This window comes from Sparus aurata, chromosome 12 (assembly GCF_900880675.1).
Source record: "Sparus aurata chromosome 12, fSpaAur1.1, whole genome shotgun sequence".
NCBI lineage: Eukaryota > Metazoa > Chordata > Actinopteri > Spariformes > Sparidae > Sparus > Sparus aurata.
The window spans coordinates 1,109,537-1,127,726 of record NC_044198.1 but is presented as its reverse complement, the minus strand read 5'-3'; the positions used below and the strand labels follow the sequence as shown (position 1 = coordinate 1,127,726).

Below are 18,190 nucleotides of genomic sequence, written 5' to 3'. Positions count from 1 at the left end.
TACCCCCGCTCCACCTTGAAAAAAAAAGGTGGTATAAAAGCGGTAACATCACCCGCAACCTGGATGGATAAAGCGGAAGAAAACGAAACGAAACGAAACAACCCCCATGGTTCTATTAGATTTGGAGCATTTGTGCCAATCAACAGCTCTATCTTTGAATTAATTGGGGGTTATTTTGATTTTACTTAAATACGCCCATTGTGCTAAGTCAGTTTGCTTGACGATGTTGTTATTGATTGCTGGCATTTCCTTTTGACTGAAGGTGTCAGGAAGAGGTAAGAAGATGTCGCTTTCCAGATAATGACAGGGGGGACATAGGGAAGCTTTGAGATGAGGGGCATTGCAGTTGTGGCCAGACATAGCTACTGGCCCTAGGATGGACAATAGGTCTGCTGTGATGTCTATCCGGACCCAAATCAAGAACGGGAAACTGAGCACGAGCACCTAGCTTAGTTCTGACTACTGGGGCAGTCCTATCTTATGGCTGAGGTGAACTGTCAAGCTTTTCATCCAATTGTGTAGGTATAGCTGTTGATGCATCAGCTGTGACTTCAGCTGCATCTGTACCTAATACATGACAATAGATTTGAACAGTGTTAAACCTGGTCGTTTCAGTCTCTTTCAGATGATTTTTGCAGTAGTGGTTTCTATTTCATGATGCAATTGCAAAGTTCTCTTCTCTCTTTTTTCTTAACATTTCTTTCTGTTCCTCAATTGCATGATTCTCTTGTAATTTTGAGGCTTTGGCCATTAAAGCTACTAGTACTGATACTGTACTAATGTGCAATTATATAGAGGATGGATCGGACCAATTGGACGTGACTGATCGTGCATTGGCATTATCAACATTAGCATTTGTATATTCAAAGGGAGGTTCTTCCTCCTACTTGGGAGAGGAAGTGACTTCAGCTAAACTGGGGTTGTCTATAGCTGAAATCAATTTCATTGCATTTGCCATGACAGCCGTGATCTTTGTTTGCCGAGGCTGGTACCATTTCTCATCATCTTAATTACGTGCTTCCTCACCCAAACAGTTTTAAAAAGTAAAAAGAGTTTTTTCTTTAACCATTTAAAAATACACTATATTGCCAAAAGTATTCGCTCACCTGCCTTGACTCACATATGAATTTAAGTGACATCCAATTCTTAATAACCTCTTAAGCCCTAGGCCTCTGGCTCAAAAATGACATGCCCATAATGAATAGAGTATATCTCTGCAGCTACATGGGCTATATGAATAATCTTGGTATCATAATAAAGGTAACACTTGTGAGATTTCTGAAAAGGTATAAGCATTAGTATAGATGTTACTGGGTCAGAGTAAATGAAGATGGAACACAGCATAAATGAAAGATTTAATTTCCGCCTAACAAAACTGCACACTTTTAGAGTGAATATCCCCTTTGAATCATGCAGTTGCAGCCCAAAACCAGCTTTCATATGGCATGCGGTTTGTATCATTAGCATGATAGTAGAGTAATCGCTAGTGCTGATTTTGCAGACATGCGCCGTTAGTGTGTTTGTTTCTACGTGCTCATTTAGTTGCTTGGTGTCAGAGTTTTGTTTCGATTAGGTGAAAATGGTTATCAAGAGCTTTTAGCCGAGCTTCTTCCCATTAAGTGGGTGTGTTGCATGAATATGTTGCTACATGGTTAGCATGCCCTTATATATGGTGTATGATGCAACATGCGCAGCTGCCCCTGGATATGACATCCACCCTTGTTGTTTATGGGAATTTTTGACCATTCTTCCAGAAGCCCATTTGTGAAGTCACAAACTAATGTTGGACGGGAAGGCCTGGCTCTCAGTCTCCGCTCTAATTCATATACAAAGGTGTTCTTTCAGGTTGAGGTCAGGACTCTGTGCAGGCCAGTCAAGTTTATCCACACCAAACTCTCTCATCCATGTCTTTATGGACTTTGCTTTGTGCATGGGGGAACAGTCATGTTGAAACAGGAGGGGGCCATCCCCAAATTGGAAGTTGGGAGCATGGAATTGTCCAACATCTCTTGGTATGCTGAAGCATTCAGAGTTCCTTTCACTAAAACTAAGGGAGCAAGCCCAGCTCCTGAAAAACAACCCCACACCATAATCCCCCCTCCACCAAACTTGGCACAACACAGTCAGACAAGTACCGTTCTCCTGGCAACCACCAAACCCAGACTCTTCCATCAGATTGCCAGATGGAGAAGCACGATTCGTCACTCAAGAGAATGCATTTCCACTGCTCTAGAGTCCAGTCGCGGCGTGCTTCACACCACTGCATCGAAAGCTTTGCATTAAACTTGCTGGTGTATGGTTTGGATGCAGCTGCTAGGCCATGGAAACCCATTCCATGAAGCTCTCTACACACTGTTTTTGAACTAATCTGAAGGCCACATGAAGTTTGGAGGTCTATAGCTTTGGAGCTCCTGAGAGTGACCCATTCTTTAACAAATGTTTGTAGAAACAGTCTGCATGCCTACGTGCTTGCTTTTATACACCTGTGGCCATGGAAGTGATTGGAACATCTGATTTGGATGGGCGAGTGAATACTGTTGGCAATATAATGTATATCCTATTTCTTTTGTGTTGTACTACCTAGAGAATGCTGGTGATGCAGTGTCAGACTCGCAGTTTGTGTCCAAAAAACATCCAATGAAAGAGAGTTTGACTGTTCACTGTTGCTGGTACCTTATTGTTAATTAAATAAAATACAAAATAAAATGCAAGAGGTTTAAAGCAGGTTTCACAGGCGCAGACATGATGCACAGCAAGCTCATAGACTGAGGTCAATTACTGTATCTGCTTGCCTGCCTTCTCCCTGGCACCATCACCACCTGTTGAGGATGCACACTCAAAAAAGTCATAAAAATAGAACCAGTATAAGTAAATCATGTCAAACATCCTACAGTGATTATGTCACAGATTTTCAAAATCACCGTGATGGCTTAAGGAAAGTTTTACAACTGACACCTCCATGGGTCTAAAATTAATTAAAGTCTTAAAAAGAGGACACATCGACCTTATTTGCAGTTTCAGTCGTCCTGTCAGTTTTACAGACGTCTCTTTTATAAAGGTTATCAATGCTTTTTTCGCTGCAGAGGACTTTTTAACTGCAATACTACCACTGTCCGAAAAGCTCAGATTCCAGTAATGTAACCTAAACAAGATGTATAAATAATAAGTTATAAATTAATGGGTTTGCACCGCCTGTGGGCATCTGCACCTGACAAGTTAAACAATAGCATGGTGTCTAACTTTGAAGCAGTGTTACCAACTGCTATATAAAATGCTTATAGCTTATCCAACCACCAGCCAAAAGAAACATAACTACCAAAAATCCTGCAACACAAACTACCTGTATGAAGCTTACAATGCTCAGCTTTTTCAAGAAATTCAAGATTCAAGATTCAAAGGTTTTATTTGTCACATACTCACACAGGATGCGCAGTGAAATGTTTTTGTGACATGTACTGTACTTCTGTGCTTAATTTAAGTAAATATAAAAATATAATGCAGTGCAAGTAAAATACAATAGAATATAATAAATATAAGTACAATAAAATACAATACAGTAAAAACATGTTTTGATCAGAGTGCAGAGTTCAGGGCTCTGATTGCTGCAGGGAAAAAACTGTTCCTCATCTTCTCTGTGCGTGTTTTATGACAGCGCAGGCGTCTGCCTGACCTGACGGTGAAAAACAGTCTGTTGCAGGGGTGATGGGGATCCTTGATAATCCCTCTAGCTCTGTTGGTACAGCGTCTGGTGAATAAGTCATGCAGAGGGGAAAGTGTGGTACCCATGGTCCGCTCAGCAGTCCTCACCACCCTCTGCAGGGCTCGTTGGTCCCCACAGGACGACCGGTTACTGTACCAGACAGATATGGCTCCAGTCAGTATACTCTGTACAGCAGCAGAGTAGAAGGAAATCAGGATCCGTTGGGAGACCTTGAATCTGCTGAGCTGTCTAAGGTGATAAAGGCATTGTCTTGCCTTTTTCACCACAGTGTCCGTGTGTACAGTCCATGATAAATCCTCAGAAATGTGCACTCCGAGGTATTTAAAACTGCTCACTCTCTCCACTGGTGTCTCAAAGTGAGTCAAAATTAAAATGCCCACCATGGCAAACAAATGTGTCCATTAAAAATATTGAGTTTAAGACAAACAAATATTGTTAACAAAATCTTTGTTCATTTTGAATTGTGGAATAGTCATTCCAGGTGTGATGGAGGAAGGAGCATGATGGTCATCAGGAGGTTGTCATGGATGGATGGGCCAACTAATTCTCTTATTTTGGCACCAGAGACCACTGTTCTTGTTTTTCTTCAGTCAACATTGGGTTATTTAAACAATGAGCACCATATTTCTCTTACCGTAGACTAGTAGTGTATGTCCTTGAAATTGGCAAAACCTTAATCAGAGAGATGTCAGATCAGAAAACCTTTGGGTTATATGAAGGAAATGAACAAAAAAAAACACGTGTTCTCTTTTGTAAAAGTCTTAAAGTACTGCTTCTTCTACTTCTGTATTGGATTTGTGGACTAGGAATGCTATACTGTAATAATACATACAGCTATTAGAGGAACTAGAATGGATTTCGTTTTGAAGCTATTAAAAAAATGAGGTTGTTTTTTCTTTGACAGTGAGGAAGTAAAAGTTTTATATTTGCTGGTCCAATCTTTTGCTGTCAAGGCTATTCCAGGTGGGTTTTTTTTGCACAGGCGGAAGAATGGATGTTTACTGATCAGGAAGTGAAGGAGTGCCGGAAGGGGTGTTAAGACAAAACAAGGCTGTTCATGGAATCAGAAAGGAGATTTAGCAGCAGCTAATGTATTCATTGATTTATTTTCGTGTTTGTTGATGTGTTGCATTTTTGTTCTAGTTATTTCAGGAAAAGTTTATCATAATGAATATATTGTCAAATGTATTGATAGACAGGTTGTTCACAGCATTACTAGATAATGACATTTATTAATAGGATTGGAGATGGATGGCTAGATGGATGTAATCTCAGACCTGTTTAAATGTTCACTTAGTTGCATGTTAACTTGCCATGTAGATCAATTAATAGCCGCTTTGTGTTATCAGATGAAACAATTCCTGTAAGCGTTTATATATATGCCAATAAACCAATCTGAAGAAGTTTAATCTACAGAGATTGTTAAAGAACAAGAATAATCCTAGTCTTTGAATAGGTGATGGGTCTATAGCAACAGCTAACTGGTCTTAAATCAAAGGTTTCCAACTGAAAAAATGAAGGTAGTGACCAAAAGGATGATTACTCCTTAGTTCTGTCTCCAAATTCATCGAGAATGCTTACATGTTCTGTCTTTAAAATCAGTGCTTATGCTCATTATTCAGCCTCTTAAATAATAGATTGTGCTGACCATTCGGTCTCTGAAATTAACTAACTAACATGCATACATTGTCTCTGAACTGTCTCTAAAATCTTGGATTACACTTGGTTACACATTGTCTTTCAAATCTTGATTTGCAGCTTGATTACAGTAGACAGTGGTATGCAAAAGTTTGGGCACCCCTTAGGAAAATCACTGCATTAATTTGTCACTTGCTGAGCTTTTGAAGCAGCACCTTTATTTTAACATATGTTATACCTTATGGAAACAGAAACATCTCAGTGGTGAAATCATTTGTATTGGTCCAACAGAAACATGTTTATGTGCATTTTAACAAAAATAGGCATGTGCATACATTTGGGCACCCCAAAAAAATAAATCCATTAATATTTAGTAGAGCCTCATTTTGCTGCTATAACAGCCTGTAGTAGTCTCCTATAGCCACAGACAAGTCCCTGAAGTCTGGTAGGTGGTATTTTGGCCCATTCCTCCATACAAAACAGCTCCATTTCAGTCAGGTTTCTTGGCTTCTGTGTGTTGACAGCCTACTTCAAATCAGTCCATAATTTTTATGATGTTAAGGTCTGGGGACTGGGATGGCCATTCCAGAATATTGTACTTGGGCTTCTGCATGAACCAGATCATCCCCCAGGATGTTTTTTGCTGCCTTTTTTTCACTATTATTTCCTGTTATCCAATACATTGGTCCATCACAAGTTGATAACCTCCACCCCCAACTCGGGGCCATTTGGCCTCAGGGGCCAAAAAAAACCCTTTTTGGGAAAAGCGTCCAGTTAAATGATGTAATTGCATATATCATGGTACTGGAACTGCATAAATGAGCGGCTGTAGCTCAGTGGGTAGAGCTGAGGACTAGTGACCGGAAGGTCGCTGGTTCAAATCCCTGGCCCGGGACGGACTGAGCCGAAGTATCCTTGAGCAAGATACTGAACCCCAAATTGCTCCTGATGTGCAGTTGGCACCTTCGTGGCAGCCACTGCCATCAGTAAGGGCCCTGTGATGAGCTGGTGACTCATCCAGGGAGTACCCTGGCCTTCGCCCATAGAGTCACTGGATTTGGCCCCAGCAACCCCTGCTCCACCTTAAAAAAGGTGGTATAAAGCAGTAACATCACCCATGACCCGCATGGAGAAAGCGGAAGAAAACGGAACGAAAACGAAAACCCTCAGTGCCTTATATGGATGTGAAAAACTTCCCACATTTGTAGGCTTCAATTTAAGTCCTTTCTATCTAGAAGATTACACCTGCTATGACCAAATTTATCTAGTGTACCTCAAATTGGAGAAAATGGAACTTTCAGCATTACCCTCCAAATGGGATTACTCGTGGCTGAGAGCTTCGACACAGAGCAGCACAGAGAGGCTGCAGATGATAATTAAAATTACACCAAAACGTTTAAAAAGAAGTACACATAAGCTTATAAGTGATAGATGGGGATTTTTTTTAGTCTATACATTTTTAGGAAAATCCTACTCTTGCCTTTAATGTAACCTTACCTCTAATATGGGCGACGCGTGAAAACGTGACAACTTCACGTCATGTCACATTTCTTTCTTCCGTTCCGTCTTCCGTTTCTCCAAAATTTCAAAACTTTTCCATGACTTTTCAAGGACCCATAATAAAATATCCATGACTATTCACAACCTATGCAAGTACTCTAACCAACGTGTATAGTATACTTTACTCCAACTGTTAATTATTGTATGAAAACTAAACAGTAAACCTTTTTTAATCTCAAATAGTTGGTTATGGTCATATTCACTTCAAATACTTAAAACTACAGACAGAGTCAATGCATTGTTCTTTATTTAAAAAAGAAGCTTTACAAGCACTTTCATCAATCTGGCACTGGCTTTCAAGCATTAGGGAAAACAGAAATTATCATACTATTAGTGTATTCTCAATGCATTTGATTATGAACTAATTTCTGAATGCAAGTCTAAAAAACGATGTGGCAAAAGGTAGGCTTAAGCTCAGACTTATAATATTTCTTAAAATTTCTTTCAATAAATGTATTCTTAATGCATTATCAACTCAAAAAAGGGTTTCAACAAAATATACCATCATGATTTGTTTGAAGGGTGGCTGTAGCTCAGTGGGTTTAATGAATTCTCTGAATTCTTATAACACTGTGTCTTAAATTGATGCACTCACTTGGCTAGCAGCAACCAGGGTATGAAGGACTCTTCATACCCCCATATTGCTATACCCTTCTTCTCCACACACAGTTCCTGATCAGGAAGAAGGAGGAGAAGCTTCTGCATGTTGGTGGCTTGTTTCAGGACTTTGGCCTTCATCAACCACTCCATAAGCCCTTATAACAAAGACAAAACAAGGACAAAGACCCTATGACCCTACCCTACAAAATTCACTCAAATTGTCCCACTGAAAATGAATGGTGTCAGATCAGTCTCAATATTTATGAATGTACACAGAAGGATTCGCAACTGTTTTTTGGGGGGTTTATATTCAAATGACACATGACTATTTTTCACACAAATATTTATCGTTGTGCAGTATATAAATGTAGAAAATGTACAAATGTATTTCAGATGCACACAAATGTTTCTTGTTTTAAATACATTTAGTAGAAATCCACAAATATTTGTATTTAAAAGTATTTCCAATTTTCATCAAAAACAGATTTGGATGTTGTTACATTAATATACAAACTGTATACTGCATTTATAGACTGCTTGTCATGTGTTATCTGCATTTCTGTGTGGGTTTCTTAAGATGTTAAGTGATCCCACTAAATGATACCCTCAAATCTAAGCTGAAAGGGATGGAGCCTTCTGATTGGCTATAGATAATTCCCTGTTGAAAACAATGCATTTATGAATGAGCCAAGTCAGGGAGTCTAAAAAAACCCACACACAAACGCGATGACATGACATGACAAGCAGTCTGTAAATGCAGGTTCAACAGCTGGTATGTAAATGCCACACCAAAATACATTTATGATGAAAATTGCAAATACTTTTGAATACATATATCTGTGGATTTCTACTACATTTAATAAAAAAAAATGCACTGCTTACATCAGAAATACATATGTGAACCTATTTTTTTTTTTTTATTAATAAACAACGATAACTAGTTTTGTGCATTGAAAAATATTTTGTGTAGACACATTTATATATAAATCACAAATTATATTATATTATTGAGACTGATCTCAGTCCATAAAAGTGGGCTTTACTTTGAGTAACTTGAACATGTCGTCTGTCATGAAGGGAAGCATGGGTCTATCCGTTTGGTAGGCTGTCAAGAATGGAGTGACCTGCTTCGCAATGCTTTCATACACTGCTAACCAGCACAGGGAAGAGTGGATCAGATACACTTTTCTTTTCTTCTTCATATGACTTGCATTGGCTCTGGGTAATCTTTTCGAGCGACCGCTTCAACATATGTCTGCAAATGTAGCCACATGAGAAGTGCTCGGCTGAAGACATTGATGTTCTCAATCCAACAATGCTGACAAAATTTCAGCATAAAGGTTTTACTGCCTGTGACCTTAGAGTAGTCCTCTCTACGGGAAGGACAGTGTTTGAAAAGCCAGTACAGGCTGGACAGAGCATGTTCAATGTGCCAGCCCATTGCTTTGCACCCATCTGGGAATGCAAAATGCATAACATGTAATCCACATGATCCAATATTGAGAAGAGATTTGTTCACATCACCAAGAACTTTTTTCTGTAACATGTCAAATATTTTCCAATTGACATGAGGACCGTTCATCAACAGTTGAACAAGATTTTTCACTCCAGTCCCACCAAGAACAGGAATCATTTTGCCAACACATCACGTGCAGTTGCATGACCAAAAAAAGAGTCAACATACCGCGTCCGCACCTCTTCACCATCCCAAATTCGAACATGCAAGTCCATCTGTTTCCATTGCAATTCATGGTTCCGTGATCATCAAATATCATCACATATCCAGTTTGTCTCAATATCTCTCTAATGAAGAGAGATTTAAATTAAGGTGCAACAACGAACATGTTGAGATAGGCAGCCCTGCCAGTGCTGCAGGAATTGTATGAATAATGCGAATCCGCCACCTTAAGTGCCAAAAGTACTCATGTTGGAGACAGACCCTGGTCCACTTGCCGGTCTTGCCGTGGTTTTTGTTGAGTTGAAAAATGCCTGGATTGGTAGGCCATCTCTTGCAGTCAGTGTTGGGGAAGCTACTTTGCAAGCGTAGCTTGTAAAACTACATGTAGTTTAGCCTGGCAGTAGTTTTACAAACTACATTTCTCCAGGGGTAGAAATGTAGTTTGTAAAACTACTGCTACAAAAAGTAGCTTTAGCAAATTCTTAAACTCATTATACTTTTTTAACTCAGTGTTAAATAGGGGTGGGCGGATCAATCCAAATATCGATAGTATCGATACCAAGGTGAGTATTGGTATCGGATCGATACTAGCGTGATGAGATTGATGTTTTTGTTGTAGTTTCTCTTCTATGAATTCAGCAAATCACTTGTATTGTATTTTGTGTGAGCGCAGCGCTCCTCTTCATTTCTCTCACTCTGCTCACTCAGGTTCATTGTAACTGGAACACAAAAATATAAACTTATATTGATATAGAGCCTACCTCAAACCTGAAGTTTGAATATGGCAGAATATAATAACCCTTTTGTGTATCTGTTGAAGGAACATTTCCTATTTGGCAAAAATCTTTGTCCTGTATTTTATCGTTATCATAATCATGGTCAACTAATTAAAGGCAAAAGTACAAAATCATTCAATGATCAAGAATTTTCAGTATCAGTATTGGCATTGGCAATACTGGCCCTGTAATTACTTGGTATCAGATCGATACCAACATTTGCAGTGTTGAATAAATCAAAATATGGTGTATATGAAACAAAAAATGATAGCTTACAAAAAAGAAATATGCCTGTCAACTCAAGTTTTATTTTTTAAAGAACAAAAGCCGACATTTTTAGTCAACATCACAGGAACTTCAGAGGTACGAACACGTGCACACGTAGGTCGTGTCTGTAGATGCATCTACGTATATCCAACATGTACATGCTCAAATATGGCCGTGGTTGGGCTGGCGCATTGAGGGGCGCATCGGCGGTAGCGGGAGGGTTGCCATATGAGCACAGCCTTCCTTGGCACAAAGACCCACTCTGTGAAGCATTTGAGTGCTGCCAGGGCAAGCCAATCAGAGGCAGCGTTGGCTTAGCATGTAATGACATGTTTCATGCCTTTTTCCAAAGAAAAGTAAAATAAAATTCATATTATATAGGTCTTTTTTAATAAAAAAATTGCAAAAATTGTAGTTTGTAAATTGAGTAGTTAAACTACAAAAAGTGACCCAAAAAGTAGTTGAATTACTTGACGCAGCACAAAATATGAATTTAGTTTAACTACCAGCAAGTTACAGCAAATTGTAGTCAATGTTACGACTGAACTAAAACTTGAACCCAAACGCACAACTCAGGAGACAAAGTGAACAAATGAACAAATCTTTATTACAAAGTACAACAGAAAAGCACTCACTAGGAGGGAAAAAACACAACGACAGCTAATAACCAAAAAACACTCTAAAGAGGGAAAAATCTACAAAAAGGCAAAGGCTAGACAAAGTAACAACGAAAATACAAAACCTGGCGAAGCAGGGGCATGAAACAAAGGGCTTGGCAATCCTTAGCAAGACGAGGGCTTGGAGCTGGTTCTCTGACAAGACAAGACGAACTGGCACAGACAAAGGGAGACGCAGACCAGATATAGACATGGTAACAGGGAACAGGTGGAGACAATCAGGGTGGGGAAGGCATTCAGGCTGGTGGGAAGGACACAAGGGGAAGGGCGAGTTACCTGAAACAAGAGGAGAGAAGGAGTTTCAAAATAAGGCAGGAAACCATAGAACAATACACAAGGCACCTAAGCACGGCCAGCTTTCTTGGCCATGACAGTCAAGCTATGTAGTTCAACTACGTGTAGTTTACGTCTTCCCAGCACTGCTCGCGATCTTCTCATGTTGGATGTGTTTCATTCCAGGGCTGCCAAGTTTCAGAAAATGACAAGAGTGAGACTTTAGCCATGCGATGTGGCCTTTTTTAACATCAATTTGGCCTGTTTTTAGTGCAGGCTCTCCCTGCACTGTGGCCTCCTAATGCTAGCCTTATTAACCAGAAATTAGAAATGAAAATTGTAACAAGAATTTTGACAAAATACATTTATCAGGGTTCTAGCAGTTTTCAGTAAGTCAAATTTAAGACCTTTTTAAGACATTTTCATTTAATGCCTTCACGACGCATTACCAAAAATTTTTTAAATCAAATACATTCTGAAAGAATCCTTTTATTACAATGAGTTCAGTAACATAAACAGGCAAAAAGCAAACTTGCCTTCAAATAGAGCATATTTAATTTCATATTAATTAAAAAGCGCACTGCAACTTAGAAATGCAAGAAAAAGAAGCACACACTCTCTCTCACACACACACACACACTCATCCGCGCTCTCTTTTTCTCACACACACACAAACTCACCCACGCTCTCTCTCTCTCACACACTGGAGAACGTCGAGTGGGTTTTAAATGTTGGCGCTGTTGCGTGTGAAAGATAGTTAGAGATGCCAAGACCCGCCTTACATTGCTTCTGATTGGTTTATATTGCGTGGTGCCTTCCGTGGTTGGTTAGATTTAGGCACAAAGGACTGATGGATTGGTCTGGGATTGGTTATCTCGGTAGTCAATCAGAGTTACTCGAACTACGGCAATCCGCGAGGACCAACGTTTATTATCATAAAAAAATAAATATAGAGTATTGAATGGGGAAATATAAGCGTGAGAAATGTCAAGTGTGGCGTGTGGTGTGAGAATGGGTCAAACTGCGTGACTGTCACACTCAAAGCGTGACGCTTGGCAGCTCTGCATTCTCTTAGCATGACTTGTGAGGGCTGCCTCCCTCATATTGCTAACATCAAAGCTTTTTTTGCAAAGCTTACATCTTGCACATTAGTCATTCTCTTGTTCACTTTCTAACTAAAGTTTGTATCGGTCTTTCGAGAGCCATGAAATAATAAATGCACACTTGCCCAGTACTATTCAAACATCATTTCAGCAAGCTGGCATACGTTGAGAAAGAAACAGAACGCACGGAGAAAGAAAGAAACGTGACATGACGTGAAGTTGTCATGTTCTCACGCGTCGCCCATATTAGAGGTAAGGTTACATTAAAGGCAAGAGTAGGATTTTCCTAAAAAACAATGTATAGACTAAAAACATCCCAGTCTATCACTTATAAGCTTATGTGTACTTCTTTTTAAATGTTTTGGTGTAATTTTAATTATTATCTGCAGCCTCTCTGTGCTGCTCTGTGTCGAAGCTGTCAGCCATGAGTAATCCCATTTGGAGGGTAATGCTGAAAGTTCCGTTTTCTCCGATTTGAGGTACACTGAAGAACTTTGGTCATAGCAGGTGTAATCTTCTAGATAGAAAGGTCATCTTGGACTTAAATTGAAGCCTACAAATGTGAGAAGTTTTTCACATCCATGTAAGGCACTGATATATATAATAACATGCTTGACCTTTGATGACAATTTGTCAAGTGGACACACATTTTTTTATCTTTTAGGATAAACTGAGGGTGATATTTGAAAATAGAAAGGCAGTAAGCCCCAGAATATTATTCTGATAGTTGCCCCTATGTGTCAGGATACACCATGCAAAATTTCAGACTTATCGGACCATTTATGCAGTTGCTGATATATGCAATTACATCATTTCGCCAGAAGCTTTTCCCAAAAAGGGTTTTTTGGCCCTTGAGGCCAAACGGCCCCCAGTTGGGGGTGGAGGTTATCAACTTGTGATGGCCCAATGTATGGGATAACAGGAAATAATAGTGAAAAAAAGGTATCAAAAAACATTCTGAGGGGTTGACCTGGCTCCCGGCCTAGTAGGATCATTGTCCTGCTGAAAAATCCAAACCCGGCGTAGCTTCAAATATGTGACCAACTCTTGAACATTCTTGTCAAGAATCTGCTGATACTGAGAGGAATTCTTGTGGCCCTCAACTTTAACAAGGTTTCCAGTACCTGTGCTTGCCACGCAGCCCCATAACATGATGGACCCTCCACCTAATTTCACAGTAGGCAATAAGTTCTTCTCATGGAATTCAGTGTGTTTTTTCGCCATGCATACTTCCTCTTGTTCAGACCAAATAACTCTATCTTAGTCTCATCTGACCACAGTATTTTTTTCCAAAATGCTTCTGGCTCGTCCAGATGTGTTTTTGCATACCTCATGCGATTCTTCTTGTGACGAACACTCAGGAAAGGCTTTTTGCGCATCACTCTTCCAATGAAGAGTGATGCGCTGGACTACACTGCGCTGGACTACACAACTACACCATCAGCAGCCAGATGTTCTTGTAGTTCTCTGGAGGCGGTCTGTGGCTTGTCTGTGACCATTCTAGCCATCCTTCGCCTGTGCCTTTCCTGTATTTTTTTTCGGCCTACCACATGTTTCCTTCACAATGACTGTTCTTGTGGCCTTCCATTTCTGCACTACATTTCTGACTGTGGAGACAGACAGTCCAAACCTTCAATATAGTTTCTTGTACCCTTCTCCTTATTCATAATAACGAATTATCTTAGTTTTTAGGTCAGTGGAGAGTTGTTTAGAGGCCCCCATGTTGCCACACTCTAAGAAAGAATCTAGGACAAGCACTGCCAGCAATTACCTATGTTAAACAGCCTTTTTCATGATTGGTTCTACCTGTCTTTGTAATTGAAGGTCTCACAAGCTAATCGAAGCAATTTTGTGCTGCAACCTATCAGCAATAAATCCCTACATGTCTTGAAATAAATGTGATTAAAAGGTTGCACAAACTCTTGCACATCACATTTTTAAAATGTTATTAATTATAATAAAGCTAAGTGATGCTACTCCAAGAATTTCTTTCTGGAAAACACTCAATTTTCTACATCTCTGTAGGAAAAGAAATCTTGTTGCTGTGATCTTCTCTTATAAAGGTAGAGCAAATTATCATGAAATCTCAGAGATGTGCCCAAACTTTTGCATACCACTGTAAGCTTGATTTTTGTTAGCCTAAGAACTTTGTTGTTTAACTTCTATAAGGAAATCATTTATAATAACACCAATGCTCATTCCATTTCCAATTTGTATGCCTTACCCTTGTTTTTGAGATATAAGGGGTAATGGTTTAAATCATTCGCTATGAAATGGAACCAGCTTCTAGACCCTCATACGTCATCAAGGTACAAGGTACCATGTAATATATACTTCATTACACAACGGAAAATTGCTAGAGAAAAGAAAAGTTTAAGTAAACTCTCTCATGCTACACAAATAACAGAACATGTAGACCATCATCTATATACAAATATACATAAACACACCTGTTTTATGTCAGACATGAATCTACATTTCCAACATCAGGGTGTCCGCTGGGTTGTCAAAGGTATTAAAAGGTAGTCAATGAAATAAGCAAAAATTAAGGCCATTAGAAAGTATTAAAAAGTAATAAACGTCATCTGACGAGGTATTACATTTTCGAACCACTATCCAACTATGATTTTTTTTTCCATTTGTGGTAAGTGCAGGCCTATCTCCTAAAAATCACTTTAATTTATTTATATAAATTACATGTGTAGGAGTAGGACCTGAGAGGTATCGATGATGTGACATTGGACAGTGTGCAACGCGTTAAAACTATTAGCGCCTCAGTCTATGCTCCAACTGGACAGCACACGGACTGGACTTGCTGCCAAAAGTTTCCAAACGTTTGCTACTATTTGCGAAGTCATGGGGAAATGTAATTTTTCAGACCTCTGGGTAGAAGACTCGAGATTCAAATACTGGCTTAGGCCAGTAGTTGGTAACAACCGAGAGACTTATTGCCATGTCTGGAAAAAGACAATGAGACCCGTATCCGGATCTCCTCAGACCAGTCCAGATTCGGTCTGGACTCGTTCAGTCTCATTAATCCACAACAGTCAGTTTAGATGCACAGAAAGGGACTGAACCACCAGCAAAATCCTGGTCCAGCTCGCGCCGCTGCAGGTATAAATCCGCTTATTTCTTAAGGTATGTCGTGGGGGTGGGCGCTGCAGTGATTGGCTCTGGTGCGCACGTGGCTGTGGTGTGCAGTGATTGGCTCTGTTATGCACGTGGCTATGGTGGCTATGTATGGAGTAAGATCGCTGTCAAAAAGACGTGTCCATGATTCTAACATTCGTATTCGTAATGTTAAACATTTGTGTGCAAATAAAATTGTTGTACACAAAATTCTACTGTCATATACACAAGTCTGAGAAATTGTTTGGGTTAGGATTGTTTTTATGTGAGTATGAATCTAAAAGCTGTGAGTGCAAAGTCTTGTGAGCACGACTCTAATTTCTCCGACTACGAAGTCTTCACTGTGAACACGAATTCAAGTTTTTGGGTAGAAAAGTGTTGAAATGACGTCACGTAGGTCACAGGCAGGTCACAGAGAAAAATAATCGAATTCCGATTACTCCAAAAGCACATGTGCCAAAGCCTTGGCTAACAGCAGTGGACCGGGTGGAGATTCCAGCTTAGGTGAAGCATCACAGGTAAAGTCAATAACGTGTATGTCCAGTATTTATTCATAAAATTGTACTATTTAAAATAATATGCAGTTAATGGACTTACAGACTTACTGCTTTAGCTTGCAAGCTAACGACATGTCGGTGACGTGAAATTAGTGCTACTATTACTAGCATTAGAAGTTGGCTTGTGCTAGTTAATTAGCACTGAACTGCAAAATATGAAATAATTAATTTGAGACATAATGTTGATCAAAATACGACTTTATCGATAAATGGTGTCAATTTCTGTAAAACAGACAGTTGTTATAGACGCCGCTCTGATCAGTGTAGCACAGATGGAAAGAGGCTAAAAATTAACTATGCGGGACATTTGCCTTATGGTAAATTTTTGCGTTAATTAAACAGCTTCAGAGTAATAGTGCTGGTTAAATTAACGACTTGTAACTTATTACATGGAGAATGGAGCCTCCGACCCGGTGTCCCAGCTCTCGACTCTGCAGCACCGCGACACAAACGCCCCCCGTAACCAGTAATCTCTTGTTTATGACAGATACAACTACACAATATACACGTCATAATGTGTGTATGATAATCCATCGATCCACTGATTGATTTCCCGCTGGCTTCCTTGTAGACAAATGCACATGACCGAGAGGAGGGTTAGCAAAGAGGAACAGAAACCGGACTTACATGATGGACGGATTTATGTCAATTTAGCTTGCAAGCTAAAGCAGTAAGTAAGTCCATGAACTGTATATTATTTGAAATGGTACAATTTTATGAAATAAATATTGGATATATATGTTATTGACTTTACCTGTGATGCTTCACCTGAGCTGGCAGCTCCACCCCTGAGTAATTTGGTGCCCTAGTCAAGATCTTAGCCGTCAATTTTGACAATCAATGTTCATACACTCACACAGAAACTGCATGTATGTATTCAAGATTTTATTTATTTTAAGTCAAAAATATCACACCAAATGAAAACAGAAGAAAGAAACAAGTGATAAAATACAATATAAATAAGGCATTGTACAAACATATTATTTCTCAGCCTCAGCGTGCCATCTCTCTCTTATCTATTGTCAGCCACTTTGCAAAACGACCTCCAACTCCTTTCATGTTGCCATGTGGGTATTGTGCTCCTGGCTATCCTCATGAACCTTCAGCAAGTGGCTTGCATTGTTCCAGTCCTTTAGTCCTTCCTTATTAAGTCTGTATTCTTTTGGAGAAAACATTTAGCAGCAGAAGCAGTGCAAGCTATATTTCAGTTTGAGTACATCAGCCAGCTTCTTTAGATTTTTTCAGCATTGACTAAGACTCTGTTACAAAAGTCATGTTGACACTCTCCCATCTTTGTTTTTGGAAAATGCGTAACTGCTTTTTTATTTGAACTGGTCCTGTGTGAACTAGTCAGAAGAGATGTCCAGTCAGTATGTTCTGTTGGTGCAGCCTTTAGTCCTGATGCTGTGTCACTGGGCTGGTGGTGAAATATTTTAAAACTGCATCTGAAGAGAGAAGAGAAGTATATGTGACCACTGCATGTCACATTTTAATAAAAAAACAAAAACAAAAACAGATGCTTGATGTGTGCTATACATAAAACTAATAATGAACATGTGATGAGATTCATTCAGTTTATTGTCATTGCAATACAATTAATCATTCATTAAGCCTATGAATGATATGGGAAAGCTAAGATGTGGAGTATTAACAGTAATAAACTTTAATACTGATGTACACTTTAACAAACATATACTGTGACACAATATACCAAAGGCTTACAACTACACTATTACAAAGGGGATGGAAAACTAATAGCATTTTAACATACAAGCAGTAAAGATACCTGTAAAATAACACCTGAACAGGCCTAACGTTAACTTTCCAAACGTCCCTGATGAATTTAAGGTGGAGTACCATTAACACACGTCGACTCGAACTATTTATTGATTATTAAACAATGCTGCTATCGTCCGAAGTGAAATCCTTGTCATCCTATTCAAAGGCTACAACAGGCGACTCATCGAACCGGGGTGAAGTTAGTTTTATGTTAGATATTCGGCAGATATTCGCTCGGGTACAGCCGCAACTTTACTGAGGTTCACCCAGTGTTAGCAGCAGGAGGACGGTTAGCTCACCTCCCAGAGCCTCGTGCTGAATCGCTGGAAACTGATTTAGGGACCGTCATTAAATTACTTAGTATAAATATACTGATTCAAAATAATTGCAGTTTTTTTTATATCTTCCATGTCATGTGACACAGTGACTCCA

At 39.4% G+C, this 18,190-nt stretch overlaps 1 protein-coding gene across 1 annotated transcript in view; it reads left to right on the top strand.

Moving 5' to 3' along the window:
* The window catches only part of dcc (DCC netrin 1 receptor), a 474,778-nt gene that overhangs the window by 409,455 nt on the left and 47,133 nt on the right, over positions 1-18,190 (top strand). The window lies entirely within an intron of this gene.